Source organism: Acipenser ruthenus, chromosome 19 (genome assembly GCF_902713425.1).
Source record: "Acipenser ruthenus chromosome 19, fAciRut3.2 maternal haplotype, whole genome shotgun sequence".
Taxonomy (NCBI): domain Eukaryota; kingdom Metazoa; phylum Chordata; class Actinopteri; order Acipenseriformes; family Acipenseridae; genus Acipenser; species Acipenser ruthenus.
This window is the reverse complement of record NC_081207.1, coordinates 7,147,838-7,163,266: the sequence shown is the minus strand read 5'-3', so window position 1 is coordinate 7,163,266 and position 15,429 is coordinate 7,147,838. Positions and strand designations below refer to the sequence as shown.

Below are 15,429 nucleotides of genomic sequence, written 5' to 3'. Positions count from 1 at the left end.
ACTCACTGCAGTGAGGAGAAAAAAATAACATAATTGGACATTCCAAATTGGGGGGAAATAAATAAAAAATGAAAATAAAAATTCTGCTGGCTTTTGCATATTTTCCTGCAGATTTGGACTTCCTGTTGTTGACCATTTGAACAGGCCCAAACTATTTTACAGTTTACAGCATGGCCTTGTAAAGCTGCAGTAAGCATGGGAGGATATGCATATACTCCTACACAACAAACACTACTGCAAATGTTTCTATGGAATTGCATGTGCACAGGAGCTCATACAAGTGCGACCCAATACCATGTACACTGCAGTCAGCCCACACTGTAAACCCACATCTCTCTGTTTACAAATCTGTTTAAACAATTAGGACAGATTGTAATGTGCGGGGGGTCGTGAAGTCTGCTTGCAGCAGGGGATGATCTGAGAGACTTGCATGCGTCATCCCGGTTCATTCCACCTCATTAGCAAAGCAAGGCGGAGTAATCAATGCGCAGCACATCACCCCTGCAGATGGGATGCTCATCCCAGTTGGTTTGTACCTGGAGAAGAGCAAGGAAAATGTGTAAAGAGAAATCAGTGTGTTGCAGTATACAGCACAAATACTTTAGAAACATGTGATTCGCTTATGTAATTGGGCACATGTGTGGTTTTATTTTAGTTTTATTGCAATTATCACTAGATGACAGCATCAATCATAATGGCTCCCTGGCATTTGCCAGGTAGGGTACACATTTCAGACCCTTATTGCCTATTACACATAAGATATTTTCTTTTTTTTTTTTTTACTATTCTTTAGAATCAGATATTGTATTCAAACATGAAAATAATTAACAATAAAATCATGAAACTAAACTAAAGGATTCCCTTTTGACCTATTTTAAAATATGCTTGTGTTAGCACTTCGCTTGTCCTGCATTTTACACAATAATACAAATATAAAATACTACAGAACATAATACAGTCAGCACTCACATATCCAGCCATATAAAATGTTCACTTCAGTGACTGTTAAATGCATGTGACGCATATCTGATTATTTAATTCTGGCCCGTTCCAACCCTTGTATCTTTTTTGTGTTCCCTGAAAAACTGACAATATCAAAAATACATAACTGAAGGGACTGTTTTAAAATAAGTAGGCTTCTATTTAGATGTACTGTATTGGTTTTGTTGATACAGTACTATCATTTTAACTAATTCAGAACAATATGAGTCTGAAAATATCAGAGAGAAAATATCTAGAGAGACGACGTTAACTGTAATACAGTACATACTTTTAAATCAGGTACGTATTGTAGCAATATGTAAAATTCCCCTTTAACAACCTAACAGCAAATTGAAATCTAGATGTTATCCATGCACAGACCTGCATAAAATGTATAAGGCAATGCAATTTAGCAAACCAAAAGATAAAAAAATAAAACATCAACAGTTTCCAGAATTAAAACAGTATGCACCGTCAGTGTTATAATATATAGAATATAGTGCTTGATAAGCAACAAAAGCAACAAAAGATCACAGATTTAAAAAAAACAAACATCACAGTATCTAAAACTGTTTAATGATTAACTGTTACATTACCCTAGCTTGTCTTGTTCCCTTTTTTGAGCTGCATTTTCGTCAGGGGAAACTGGAGGAAGCACTGTGTAACTGCACAATACAAGACAGACTGATTTGGCATTAGAGAGATTTTTGTTTTGTTTTGTTTTTTTAAACACAGGCTATGACAGATATTCAGATAAATTGTAACATTGGAGAGATGGGCTTTGTATCAGAAAACTAGTGAGGGAGTCGTAAATCGCATGTGACAGGTAAGTGCATCAATTTTTTACACACATATATACAGTATATATACTCGACTGACGTGTATCTGGGTAATGGATATCCGAGTGCTGACTGTATGCACAGGGTCGGGGTGTACCCAGTCATACCATCTCTAGTTGAAATGCTGGTTTAATTAAGGGATGAGACATTATTGCACTGCTGCCTTCAGACTACAGTACATGCGTCTAATTTACAAGGTTTTCTCTTGTTTGACAGAAATTGTGAAAGCCAGGGATCAAAACATTTTCTTCATTTTACAGTAGCTTCGGAAAAAAAAATACTGTGGCAAAGTGGTTTGTAGTGCACAGGTGCAGTGGCGATGCGGTGCTCAGGAATGATAGACACAAGTTCACGGTGGAAAAGCAGCTCTTTATTTGCTGACAAATAATAATACCTGGCTCTACACAACGATGTGCATCGCTCAGGTAAACCACGGGGTTCAGTCCTGAAATAATAATAAACTAAACAAGACACACACAAACACCACACGGTCACAAGTCCAGAGTGAGTGCTCTTAGTGAAAGTGGTGATTTACAGGTTTATTTGTGTACAATGGTGAAGTGTAGTCCAGGTTTATTTGCTGTCGGTTTAACTACAGCTCCCAGAGGTTAGCCTTCTATAATGACAAATAACAGTGTAAATAGACAAGCAAAACAACACACAAAACTCATAGTTTCTTTATAACACAGTTCGTCCTTATAGGTCCTTCCGTAACCATACCCAAGGAGCAGATTGCTCGGTCACATCCCCTGATACACCTTCAGTCACGCCTTCTTCGGTAGCGAGTGCAATCACATATCCTCCAATCCATGACTGACACATCGCCTACCGCATTAAAGCGATGACTTTTGGTATTGCGACTCCGCTCAGTTTCTGGATGGCCGACTTCCAGCTGACCCTGGAATGAACTGCCAAACCATCCAGTCCGGGGCACACTGTTCCTGTTATACAGCGCCCTCACAGGTCGGGAGGGTGATTGTTAACTCGGATTTATTCGCTCTCTGTCCCAAATACTAATAATTTGTTTTTGTTAGCTCCATGTGCTTTAATCTTAACACATTTGCAATAGGTAACAAAAAACAGACAAAAGTATCCACTCTTATCCTTTTCATAGCACTGCCTGTGTGTCAAACACTGTAAGCGATGAATTGACACTAAAAGGATTTCCATAGGATTTTGTGAGGGTTTTATAAGATTCAGGGGCTTAGTAAAAAAAAAAAAAAAGGCACAGCAGTTATGAGGACTGACATTTTAGAGTGTTGCTTCAGTTACAAAAATATACATAGAAATGTCTTGTTCATTATATTGTAACCACTGTGTGGTTCACAGGGGCAGGTAAATGGCTCTGTACCCTTCCAATCTTCAATCAGCTTGCTATTTAAAACCTTACTCAATCTTTTTCATTTGAACTTTTGCCCCGCCATCCCTCCCCTGCAACTGTCTCTCCCTCTGGGGGCAGACCCAGCTAGCCACCCTGCTGTGGAAACTCACCTCCTCAAGTATAAAACCACTCAAGCACATTCCTGTCTGACTTTCCGCAGACATTTCTCCTGTCCAGTGCAATTTATCGACCACAGAGACCTTAGGTGGATCTTATTGGGTCTGTATAAAGGTCTTCTCTTGCTTGTCTGATTCAGTTGTTATGCAAATGGTACAGCTAATATGTATTTTTTATTGTTTGTAAAAAATATTTTAGCATGGCCAGCTCAAACCAGACAGTGTACAATGAAACTTCAACATGTAGGGAACATGGACATTTTTTTAACAAATTGGATAAGAAATAAAGGAAATTACCATATATACAAAAGGGACCAAAAGCAACCAAAAAAAAAACTGATTCTTTGAAAATGTGCAAAAGAAAACTAAAAGAAAAAAAAGAAAAACAAAAAAAACATTCAAATTATTCGTCCCAGGCACCCTGATCATGTGACACAAGATGGGGCTGTTCACTGTGGCTTGAATGGCCAGCACGATGGCGACCATGGTAACATAACCCTAAAAAGGTCTTGTCTCGTGCATCTGATCCACAAACAAATATATATATTTATCGGAAAATAGGTCCTTGTGCCTTCAATGTCGCTATTTCTCTTATTTTGTGAAGATTTTGTGTGAAAATGTTTTATTTACTCCAAAACACTTGCATTCAAGGCTATCTCCTAATATGATCATCTACCAGAAATACACAAATAGGACCTTGTTTTAAAGCAGGACTGTCTCTCACAGTGCCTCAGTAAAAAGAGTTAAAGGGCCAGGTCGCCGGCAGGATATTTAACATTGGGTGGACCCTAAAGAGTTAAGGCCTGTCACATTGAAACAGGTGTTTTGGCATGTGATCATTTTTGAAAAGATGAAGATAGACAACAGCAGAACTTGGGCCATAGAACTCTGTATCAGCCAATCCCATGTTAGTTGTGGTGTGTGAGCGACTAAGAGCGACTCACATCTTTTTTTGTCTGGAGCAGGCAATGAATATTGCATCCATGCTTAAATGCCAGGCAGGCATTGATCAAGACCAAGACTCAATGAAGCATTAAGTGGCATAGTCCCCAGTGTTTGTTCTGTGTTCATAGAAAAAACAATGCAGATTATTATTGTTTTATCTACCATGTTTTATCAGTGATTGGCGAGTAAAACCTAAAACCAGAAAACCTGTAGATATTGTAGAGAGATTACAAATGCTGCATGCCAATGCAATTCTCTTTTTTTCACTCTCTGTTGAAGAAGAAGTAGACACCAATCCTGGTATCAAATGAAAAACAGCACATCACTTGGCAGCACAGATTGTAAGTCAAATCATATAAAGCTATTGGCTTTTGAGATACCCACAGTTACAGCACCTTCTAGCTTTGTCAAATCAGAGCAACCTACTGTGCACATGCCATCCCATAGCATTTCAATCTTCCTCAAAACTATTCTTGTACTTGTGTATATGATCTGTGTATCATCTAACTTGTGTTAACAGGCATCACAGGGAGGCAATGTCTTGAACTATAAATTCACCGACATCTAAAGTTTGAGCTTGTTCACTGACAGTGACTGTCAACACCAGAGTGGGGCCTAAAGTGAAGTGACTCTAAAGTTAATGTCTTATTCAATACAGGCAGCTTTTTTGGGTTTTGTACTGACAAGTGAAGTCAAAAGCAATCCTGGGGCTGCAGATCCAGTGGCGTCCTGTGCTAACTGGCTCACATTCACATCTCAGCAGATGTCCAGATTAGTCAAAGCTTTTATTTTATTTTAGTTTTTTAACCAGCACACCAGGTGTACACTTTGACACAACCATTCTATCCATTATTTTGGTATATCTATAATATACAGGAGCCTATTTTTTTAAATATAGGCTTTTCTTTTTGCTACCCAATATGTCTATGAGACACATATAAACTAAGCTTATAACATCAGTTGAAGTGCTTTTTAAAGTAATGGATGAACTGTATAAATGTATACTGTATAAACTTAACTCATATAAACACATTGGATACTTGTTGTTTACAAAGCAAAACCATGTGGTCAGTTGCAAAGAACTAAGTAGTGTCCTAGCTGTGAATAATCCTGTGGTTACTACGGAGGGAGGTACTTATCATACTTATCAATTTTTATTTTAATAAAGCAAAAATCAAAAAAGTACATTTACATGTATTTACATTCTGTCCGCTGTATCTGCCGATATCATCCTTAAAATAACTTTTATTTTAAAATGCAGTCTAAAATGTGCTTATTTTTACAAGAAGTGAATACAGTGATACAGAAATATAGAATGAAGAAAATGAAAGAAAATGCACAAAATAATAGAGCTTTAAAACTGTAGTTGAATTATGCAATAGAAGAATGCAGCACTCCTGTTATTCTCCTGTCCCCTCTCCCACTCACTGGTATTTTCCCATACATGAGAATGAAATGATCAGTTTAACCCTGTGGTCTAAACTAAAGCTGGGAATCAGCTGATCCTGAACTTTGTTCCCTGTGTTTTTTGTTGCAATTGGAGATGATCTGCAGATTGTTCCATACTAGCAAGGATTGAACTAAGGACTAAATTCTCATGTTCACAGCAGTAAGCCAAATGTGGTTTGGACACCTTGTACACCCAGTGGAAAGAATGATTTCTCAGGAAGTCCTGTAGACCAGTTTTGTTTTGTGGAAGAAAAAAACATTTATAAAGATTCATAGTTTCCAAGTCTGACAGAGAAATGAAAGGTTCTCTTACGGTGTTATTAACAATTTAGTATTATGAAAAAAACGTAAACGGCAAAGTAGCTCTATGTTTGGAAATACAAAGATAATAATATATCCCAAGGTATATTGTAAACAAACAAAACAATATTGCATTTTTACTTCAGCACACAACACAGTGTATTACTCTTAACACGTAGGCTGAAGCTTCTCTCTTAATTAAAAGAAAACAAGCTTCTAGCATGAGCTAGCCATCTCCCACTCCATTGCTCTGCTGTGGAATATTTTGTTTCTGCTAGACCTCTGGGAAATCCTGCTCTTTCCTCCCAGGGGTATAATGCATAGGTTTTGTTTTCTTAAGTTTCATGTGAAACCATATCAAACACAGCCAACTGTTGTCAATCCACAGATACGCACACATCCATTAACCCATTTGTTAACCCAACTAGATATATTTACATTTTTGTTTTGTTTTTGTTATAGTGGCGCAAATGTGTTATTTATAAAATTGTATAATCACCATGGCAACATGATAATTCAGACAATATCCTGTAATGGATGCTTAGAGTGACAGTTTTACATTGTTTATTTTGATATAAGAGCCTCACACCTAATTCGCATTAAGCATAATTCACACGGTCAGTCTAAAAGATTTAAAACAAAATGACATCTGCAACAAATACCATGTAATTTAAAGTATTTTATGCTGTCTGCATACTGAAACGGGGTCTCATTTCCTTAGTGAAGAAGAAAAAGAAGCAGAAGGTGAACGATTCAAGTGATGCTACTGTTATAAATATGTTTTTCAATTTAGTTTATTAACTTTCATGAAAGGCTATAATTGAATGCAACCCGCTTCAGTAAGCTTTAGCAATATTAAGGTTCAGTAAGCTTTAGCAATATCAAGGTTCCCACTGAATAAATGACCACTTCTCACAGTGTGCTCCCACCCTCAATATGCTGCCCCCTCAGATTGCATCATATCACTGTGTCTGTACGACCATGAAGTTTTAGAACAAATAGGACTAAAGAAGGATGAAACTGGTTTGCAGAAAGCTCAGAGATTTTATTCTGAATAAATAGTAGTGCAACTAGTGCAATGAGAGATTCACCTCAAACTTCAACCCAGAAAACTCATTGCCATTCAGTTCTGGTCCTCTCACAAACACAGACAGCCAATCGTGCCAAACTGAGTGGTGGTTGACACTGTCAAACTCATATTCATTGTCATACTGGTGTAGACAGGACTTAGGGGTGAGTGAGGGTGTCTCGGGTAAGGCGTTACACATGGCCAGGCTTCAATGTGAACTTTTCTGCAGGAACCACTTTGATGTCTGGAGGGTATATTGCTTGGAGTTCAAATGGAAAACACCCTCCCACCCAGCATCTCACAGGTCATAGCTTAACTGTGATGTTCACCATGCCCACAGGCCTGGGTTATGATCTTGTTAGGTTAAATGAATATACTGCTAAGATGCTGTTTGTTCGTTTTAGTTCTTATTTGAGAAAAGTCACAAGGATCATGTTTAAACATGGTTGACCATGCCTTCAAGGTTCAGTAATCGCTTTTGGAATAATGAAAGCCTAGCCTAACCACTGTTTCCTTGTTTCTGAACCATAGCCATTGATTGCTTTGAACATCAGGGATCTGGTTTATTAATTATAACTGATGAAGCATTAAACTCTCTTGTGGTTTATGGTGTGAAGTTGTATGCCATAGAGATACGTTACTGTGACAATCAATGAAAAACTGAGCATTGAAGGCAAAGGCACAGTGGGAGTCTGAATTCGATAATTCATATTTTTTCAAAGAACTTACAGCTTGCTACAAAAGCAATTATTTTTTTAAGGTGTTGCCTTGAAAAAACGGAAAAGGATTTTATTTTATTTATTTATTTATTTCATTTATATAGCGCCTTTCATACCAAAGTATCACAAGGCACTGTACATACATGTAAATACATAAAAATACAATAAAATACAAAAATATACAAATAATAATAATAATAATAATAATAATAATAATAATAATAATAATAATAATAATAATAATCATCATTAAAAGCTAGTAATTATGTTGCATTAAAACCACTAAGATAAAAATGCCATTTTATAAAAATGTGTTTTAAGTTTAGACTTAAAAGACCCAGCTTCCCTAACACATGGAGGTAGAGCATTCCGTAGTTTAAGGGCTCTAAAAGAAAAAGCCCTACCTCCCTGATTGAGGAACAATGAGCAGCCCTGTGATCTAAGAGTGTGATTTGGGAGATACGCGGTCACTAGCTCCTGCAAAAAGCTAGGTGCTGCTCTATTCAAGGCTTTATAGGTCAATAATAAGATTTTAAAAATAAATTCAATATTGTACAGGGAGCCAGTGCAAGGAGGCTAAAACAGGGGTGATATGCTAACTTTATTTTTGGTGTTAGTCAAAATTCTAGCAGCGGTATTCTGAACAAGCTGTAGGCAGGACGCAGCACGTTTTGGGGTGGTAGAGAAGAGTGCATTACAGTAATCAATTCTTGAAAAATCAAAAGGCATGTGTTAGTCTCTCGGATTCAGATAAGGAGATAATAGGTCCCAGTTTGGCTATGTTTCTCAAGTGATGGAAGGATACTTTAGAAACTTCCCTAATATGAGACTCAAATGATAAATCAGGATCAAAGATAGCCCCTAATTTTTTTTCATTTCAGTTTTAGGATTTGATAAAAGACTGCTAGGGTCAAACTCATGCAATCCTACATGTTTAGTTGGTTATGGGAGCCTGCAAACATAACCTCTGTTTTATCTGAATTCAACATAAGGAAGATTTGAGACATCCAGCACGTGATATCAGCAAGGCAAGCAGCAAATAACACCCTGACAGAAGTATCACCAGGTTTTAAAGACAAATACAGCTGGGTGTCATCCGCATAGCAGTGGAAGTTCCTAACGATATCACCCAGTGGTAACATATATAATGAAAATAGCAATGGACCCAGAATAGAACCCTGTGGAACACCGCAATCAACTTCGGGCAATGCTGATTTTTCCTCCCCAATAGAGACAAATTGATACCTATCAGATAGGTAAGATTGAAACCAGGATAAGACAAGGCCAAACAATCCCACAAAGTATTTGAGACGATTTAATAAGATGGAGTGGTCTATGGTGTCAAAAGCAGCACTTAGATCAAGAAGAATTAGAACGGCTGAAAAGCCCAAGTCAGAGCTTATCAGTAGGTCATTCACAACTTTTACAGGGGCTGTCTCTGTACTATGTGCAGCACGAAATCCAGACTGACATTTCTCAGATACACCATTAATACACCATTAAAAAAACTTTGTACTTGAAATGCAACAACCCTCTCTAAAACCTTGTCTAAGAATGGAAGGTTGGAGATGGGCCTGTAGTTATTAATGAGTTTAGGATCCAAGTTGTGTTTCTTGAGCATTAGCTTTACTACAGCTACCTGAAGTGCTGAGGGAACAATACTAGAAAGAGAACTATTTATTTTTAAAATGTGGTTAATAATAACTCCAAGAGTGTTTTTTAATAATTTTGTAGGAATGGGGTCAAGAGAACATGTTGTAGTTCTCATGTGCTGAATCAGAGCGGTCAGCTCTCGAAGGGTAATCAAAGAAAAGACCTCCATAGTAGCCTTAGAGGCATTAATAGGTAATACTGTGCAACAAGCCTCCTTAATAGGATATGTTTGTGGAATCTGATTTCTAATGTGTAGTATTTTATTTTTAAAGTGATTTAAGAAGTCAATACAGCTAGGAATAAAACCAGTATCAAGGGTAGAACTATTTGGAGAAGGATTCATTAATTTATCAATTGTAGCAAAAAGAAATCTAGGATTAATTTTATTAGTTTAAATTAAATTAGAGTAATAAGCTGATCTGGCCAATGCCAGAGCCTTCCTATAATTAGCCAGGTGGTCCTTCCATGTAGTGTAGTGAACATGCAGTTTTGTTACCCGCCATCTCTGTTCTAATTTCCGACCCTCATATTTCAATTTGCGAGTAGCATCATTAAACCACGGTTAGCTTTTTTTAAAAACACCCTCCGAGTTTTGACTGGCGCTACAACATCTAAGATACCAGTCAATGAGGTGTTGTAGGTATTCACCATCTCATCTACAGATAAGCCCTCCGGGATTGATAATAAACTCAGTATATCAGAAAATTTACCAGCAGTTAAGGAATTAATATCCCGAGATGTAAGTGTACGTTCCATGGATTTTGTAGTTACTGGTATGCTGACCTCAAAAAGAATAGCAAGATGGTCAGAAATGGTGAGATCTGTAGTTAATACATTTTTAACAACTAAACCACGAGAGATTACCAGGTCTAGAGTATAGCCACAATTCTGTGTGGGACCTTTTACATGCTGGAGATAATCTGAGGAATCCAGGAGCCTCATAAATTCCACAGAAATGGAGTCAGATTCTGTATCAACATGTAGGTTAAAATCACCCAGTAGAAGAGTCCTATCATAATGGACTGTCAATGAAGGTAGCAAGTCACTAAATTCAGCTAAAAATAACGGGTTTGACTTAGGTGGTCGATAGATAATTACAATATGAACAGGCAGTGCACTATTAAGTGTTAATGTTAACAGCTCAAGAGATGAATAACCTAGGACAGTAACCTGATTAATTCTATGTTCACAATGGAAAATAGTAGCAAGTCCACCTCCCTGCCCAGTAGAGCAAGCTTTTTGAAAAAAAGAATAGTAATGTGGGAAGCCTCAATCAGTGAGACATTGTCATTATGTCCAAGCCAAGTTTCAGTTAATGATAAAATATCAATCCCGTAATCCTGAATAAAATCACTAACGGAGCTTATTATACAGAGACCTGACATTTTGATGGTGTGCATGACTGGAGCAGAACCCTAAAGAGGTCAAACCAGTATCTTATCATTGCTATCAATGGAAGTCCAGATTTGCTTGTTTATCATGCAGTGTCACGTCAGTATGGGTTTCGAGCGTTGTTATAGTCAAATTGCTTGTGCATGTTTTGAATTCTGTGTTTTTTCTGTATCTTTCAGATGTGTTAGAAGAAGGCAGTTTGTTGCATGACCTGCAAAATAAAAACAAGGCTAGTCTAAAAGAAAATATACAGCCAGAACATTCACCAATTTCCCATTCCATCATTAAATAAACCATATCTTATACTTGCACCATCTTCAGAAATTCAGAGTTCAACAAGTGTATTGACAGCAGCGTTTTTTAAGAAATGATTTAGTCTTAATAATGTTAACAGGCCACCATTTATCAGAAGGCAAATATTGAAGTGAAATATATTCAAATAACAAAATAAACTATGCTGACAAGGTTAAACATTACCTGGGCTCTGAACATGAATCCTTTTCACCATATTTAAATAAAGGTGCTATCTGATAAGGTTAAACAAAACCTTATCATCAGTATGATGATTCATAGAGGGATGTGAATCTCATATTATAATAATACACACTTTGTTCATCATTTGTTTCTAGAGATGAATTACTAAGTAGTGCCAAAGCATGCAGTTTAACTAGGGTGTGTTTAGTTAGTAGATAAAATAGTTGGCTCTTGCTGCACAATACAAGATGGAAATCTCAAAAACAGAAAGATCTATGATATTGTACATGCTGTTTTTACCATATCCAGTCACTCGGAAAGCTTGTTCGATTTTACTCATCCAAAAATTGCAGCTAATAATTCACAGGGTACTGATGACTGATATCCATGAGTTGTTTTTTTTTCTTTCTCAACGAAACACAAATTAGAAACTAAACTGCTCTCAATAACAAAAACAGAGCACAAATATCTGACCATATACCATCTGTGTCTCTGATGCTTCCAAATTTGAGTGGATACCACTGAAAAACCACAGCTCTTGTTCTCAGTGAGCTAAATTAGACTGACGTACTTTGTGTGCAGTAAATACTAAATACTAAATAGTAAAATAATCTTCAGCATTGACGCATAGTGCACATTTTCCATCCTGTGAAACAAAAATATGCCAGTTAGTACTGAATAATTCTCTTGAAAATGAAACCACACAATACTGTATATTTATGAATTTAATTTTAGGTATAGAATAGAAGAACTAAATATTAATGAAAATACATCCTGTCCATGCTTTTCTGGGTAAATCATTTCTCAAATACAAAACAAAACAGTCCAAAGCATGCACCTTCTTTTCATCTAACTAACATATGTATTGTATGCACTATCCTCCAACAAATAATAAAGTCCCAGAATGTGTTGCAGTGCAGTGTATATGCAACATACATTTAATATAATTCTCAATGTTGCTTTACATTTATACAACATTATATATGTCCTGTAAGGTGCAAATACCTGTTCCATATACATGTCTACAGCAATCCTTTATAATCCATACGTACAGTATAGATTACATTAAATGTAAATAATAATGTTATTCAGTTATCCACTACAATTCTAAGAACCCCAACTTAGTATTTTCACCTGCTGGTACTTTTGTCACAAATCCGTCAAGAACATGTTCTCCTGAATATACATAACATTCATATTAGCAAATACAAAACTTTTAAATAACCCATCCTAGAGTTTATAAGAATAGCAGAATCTTTCTTTGGGCAGCGGCATTCATGGCATAGTGGCAGTAAATTAATTTACTGACTTGCTGAAGTTTTACAAGATGCAGACTTTCATGAATTGATAGTTCCGTCCATGGAATTTAAAATCAAATGCTATTTTAAGTGTGTGTAATTGTATTTGAATTCCAGTCTCTTTCTTTCATTGATATGTTCTTTGCAGTGTAAGACTACATGGTGTTTCCCAGTCTTACTGCGTCAGGTCTGGTTGACCTGGCCTTCACAGGTTCAGAAATATGTAAGATCTCTAAACTTGGTGTATGTTTATTTTTCTTTTACAATAAAGCCTGTGATTGAACAGCATACACAGAGCTCAGTGATGCTTATGAAAAGGACAAAACAGCACTGTGATTAATGACAAAAACGTGACTATCTGAAAAAACAAAAACGTGAATATCTGACAAAAACGTGAGTATAAGTTTGCAGTGTTTTCAGATCCTTGCAAAGCCCATATTTAGACTCTCTTCCTATTGACAGACCTGGCAAGCAGCAAAATAAAACACCATTAATGTAATTATTTATATTGATTACATTTGAAATATTCTACCAGGACTGCATCGTGCAAGGTATTGCAAGTGATACATTTTCAGATAGTAGTGTTTTTAGCAGGGGCTCCCTTGATGATACCTACTTGATGGGCAGGATGCTTCTCATTGACTGAACCTTAGTAATACCACTGGTTTCGAATAAGGCATGCAAGCAGAGTAAAATGCAATTGAATATCTATAATGAATTGCCAAGAAGAGCCTCTTTCAACATGCTCACTGTAATACAATGTGCCAGTTTGAAATAATTTAGATTTGTTTTTAGGGAGGAGCGTGTATTTCGTTGCTTCTGGCGGCAAAGCGTTCTGCTTCTGGCAGAGGTTTGGCAAAACCTCCTGAAAGGAATGATTCAGTAAGAGCAGCAGCATCAACAACACGGTTAAGCCTGGGTGAAAATAAATTACAAAGATTTGTTTGTAAGCAGCATGGCAATTAACATCATACTGATCAAGTCAATTTTGAACACCTTTCAAAGGGATATTGGAGTGGAGTGACACAGCAAGCTCTTATACAAAGGTATCGAAATACACCTAATAAACATGCTGCATCAGACTTGGCACACAACCCAGGCCCTGCATCGTCAAAGGTGAAAAATACAGACAATTGTAAATTTAAGGAAGACAGTGATTCACAACAGATGATGCTGGGTCTCTAACTTTATTTTTTTTTGGTGATGATTTCTAGGAAAAGGGGAGGACCAAAAGGAACTGGGGAATAATGAGTCTTTCTCTAGTCTAAGCGAATGTAGAAAAGTTTTCATTAGAACCATGTTAGACGATTAATGACATTGTTTCACATCCTAATGTCTGGAACAGCTTATGCAGTACCATTTAAAATACATTTAATACAAATGTATATATACAAAAAGCCACTTGTAATCATACAATCCCTTTAGTGTTCTTGTTATAGCAAACTTAGAATCATACATTAAAAACACAAAACATTTAAATGTTAGCATTTGAGGTAAAAAATAAAAAAAAGTGCCAGAAATGTACTGAAACCAGAGTAGTACAAACAATTCTTTGACATTTAGACTTTGAAGACTAAGAGAAAGACTTCTAGTCAAACGTTTGTCACCAAATGTTTACCACGTTTACTTTTTTTAAATTGCTGTTTATTGAGGAGAAGTATCAGACTGGCAGTGGTCAGGGCCCGGGTGTGAGTGGGGTGTTTAGGTGACTACAGTCCAAAAGCCAAAGAACAACTTAGCCCTATACTGTACGTCAATCCGCTAAATGTAATTTTGATCATTTTACATGTTCTTTGTTTATTAATAGCATGCAAAAAAATACTGAAGCTCTGAACTTTAAAAAAAATTACTTTGAATCGTATGACCGTGCAGCGCCATGTGTCAGATCTGGGAAATGACATTTTACGTCAGCTAAAATATGTGGCAAAAAAGTTTGTGTACTTCTCCCTGGCAGCAGATGAAACTACTGACCACTCAGACACAGCTCAGATGGCAATTTTTGTGGGTGGTGTGACGAATGAGTTTGAGGTTTACGAAGAACTAGCGGTACTGGCATCACTTCATGGGCGAACAACTGGCATTGACCTGTTTAACAGTCTCTGTGATAAAAGTCTTTAGGTTTTGAATGGCAAAAGCTGGTTGGCATTTCGACAGATGGTGCACCGTCAATGACAGGGGAGCGTAATGGAATGATTGCATGTCTCAAGCAGCACCTGAGCAATGGAGAGGAGCAGCTCATCCAGTATCACTGCATTATACATCAGCAAAATCTGTGTGGGAAAGATCTGGGTTTCGATGTGATGAATGTTGTTGTTTCCATGGTCAACTTCATAAAATCTCATGGACTCAACCACTGTCAATTGAAAACGTAATTAGAAGAAATTGATGCTGAGTACAGTGATGTACTTTATCATACAGAAGTCAGGTGGCTCAGCAGGGGTAAAGTTTTGAAAAGGTTTGTGGAGTTGCTGCTGGAAATTAAATATTTTTTGATAGAGAAAGAAAGACCTGTGACCCTACTGGAGGATGCTAAGTGGCTTTGTGATCTTGCTTTCCTTGCTGACCTTACTGCCTATCTTAATGATCTCAATGTTTGGCTTCAGGGAAAGGAATAACTTGTGTGTGACCTTGCCAGCCAAATCACATCTTTTCAGACTAAACTGAAACTGTTCTATACGCAACTGCAGCAAGGTGATCTCTCTCACTTTCCTACATGCCAGCAGGTGTTTTCAGATCACAATTGTGACTCCAGGCCCTATACTGAAGTCTTGGGGAAGCTTCAGTATTCATGTGAGCAGTGATTCTCAGACTTT

At 37.0% G+C, this 15,429-nt stretch overlaps 1 protein-coding gene across 2 annotated transcripts in view; it reads left to right on the top strand.

Annotated features, from left to right (window-relative positions):
• LOC117424090 (glucagon receptor-like) overlaps positions 1-15,429 on the top strand; it is a 74,426-nt gene that overhangs the window by 18,721 nt on the left and 40,276 nt on the right. Inside the window, exon 1 of one of the 2 annotated variants that reach the window (XM_058992445.1) lies at positions 1,750-1,807. The exons of the other annotated variant lie outside the window; for it this stretch is intronic. The gene's annotated coding sequence lies outside the window, so the exon portion shown is untranslated. Of the gene's footprint in view, positions 1-1,749; positions 1,808-15,429 lie in introns of those variants that run through there. 2 annotated transcript variants of the gene reach the window in all.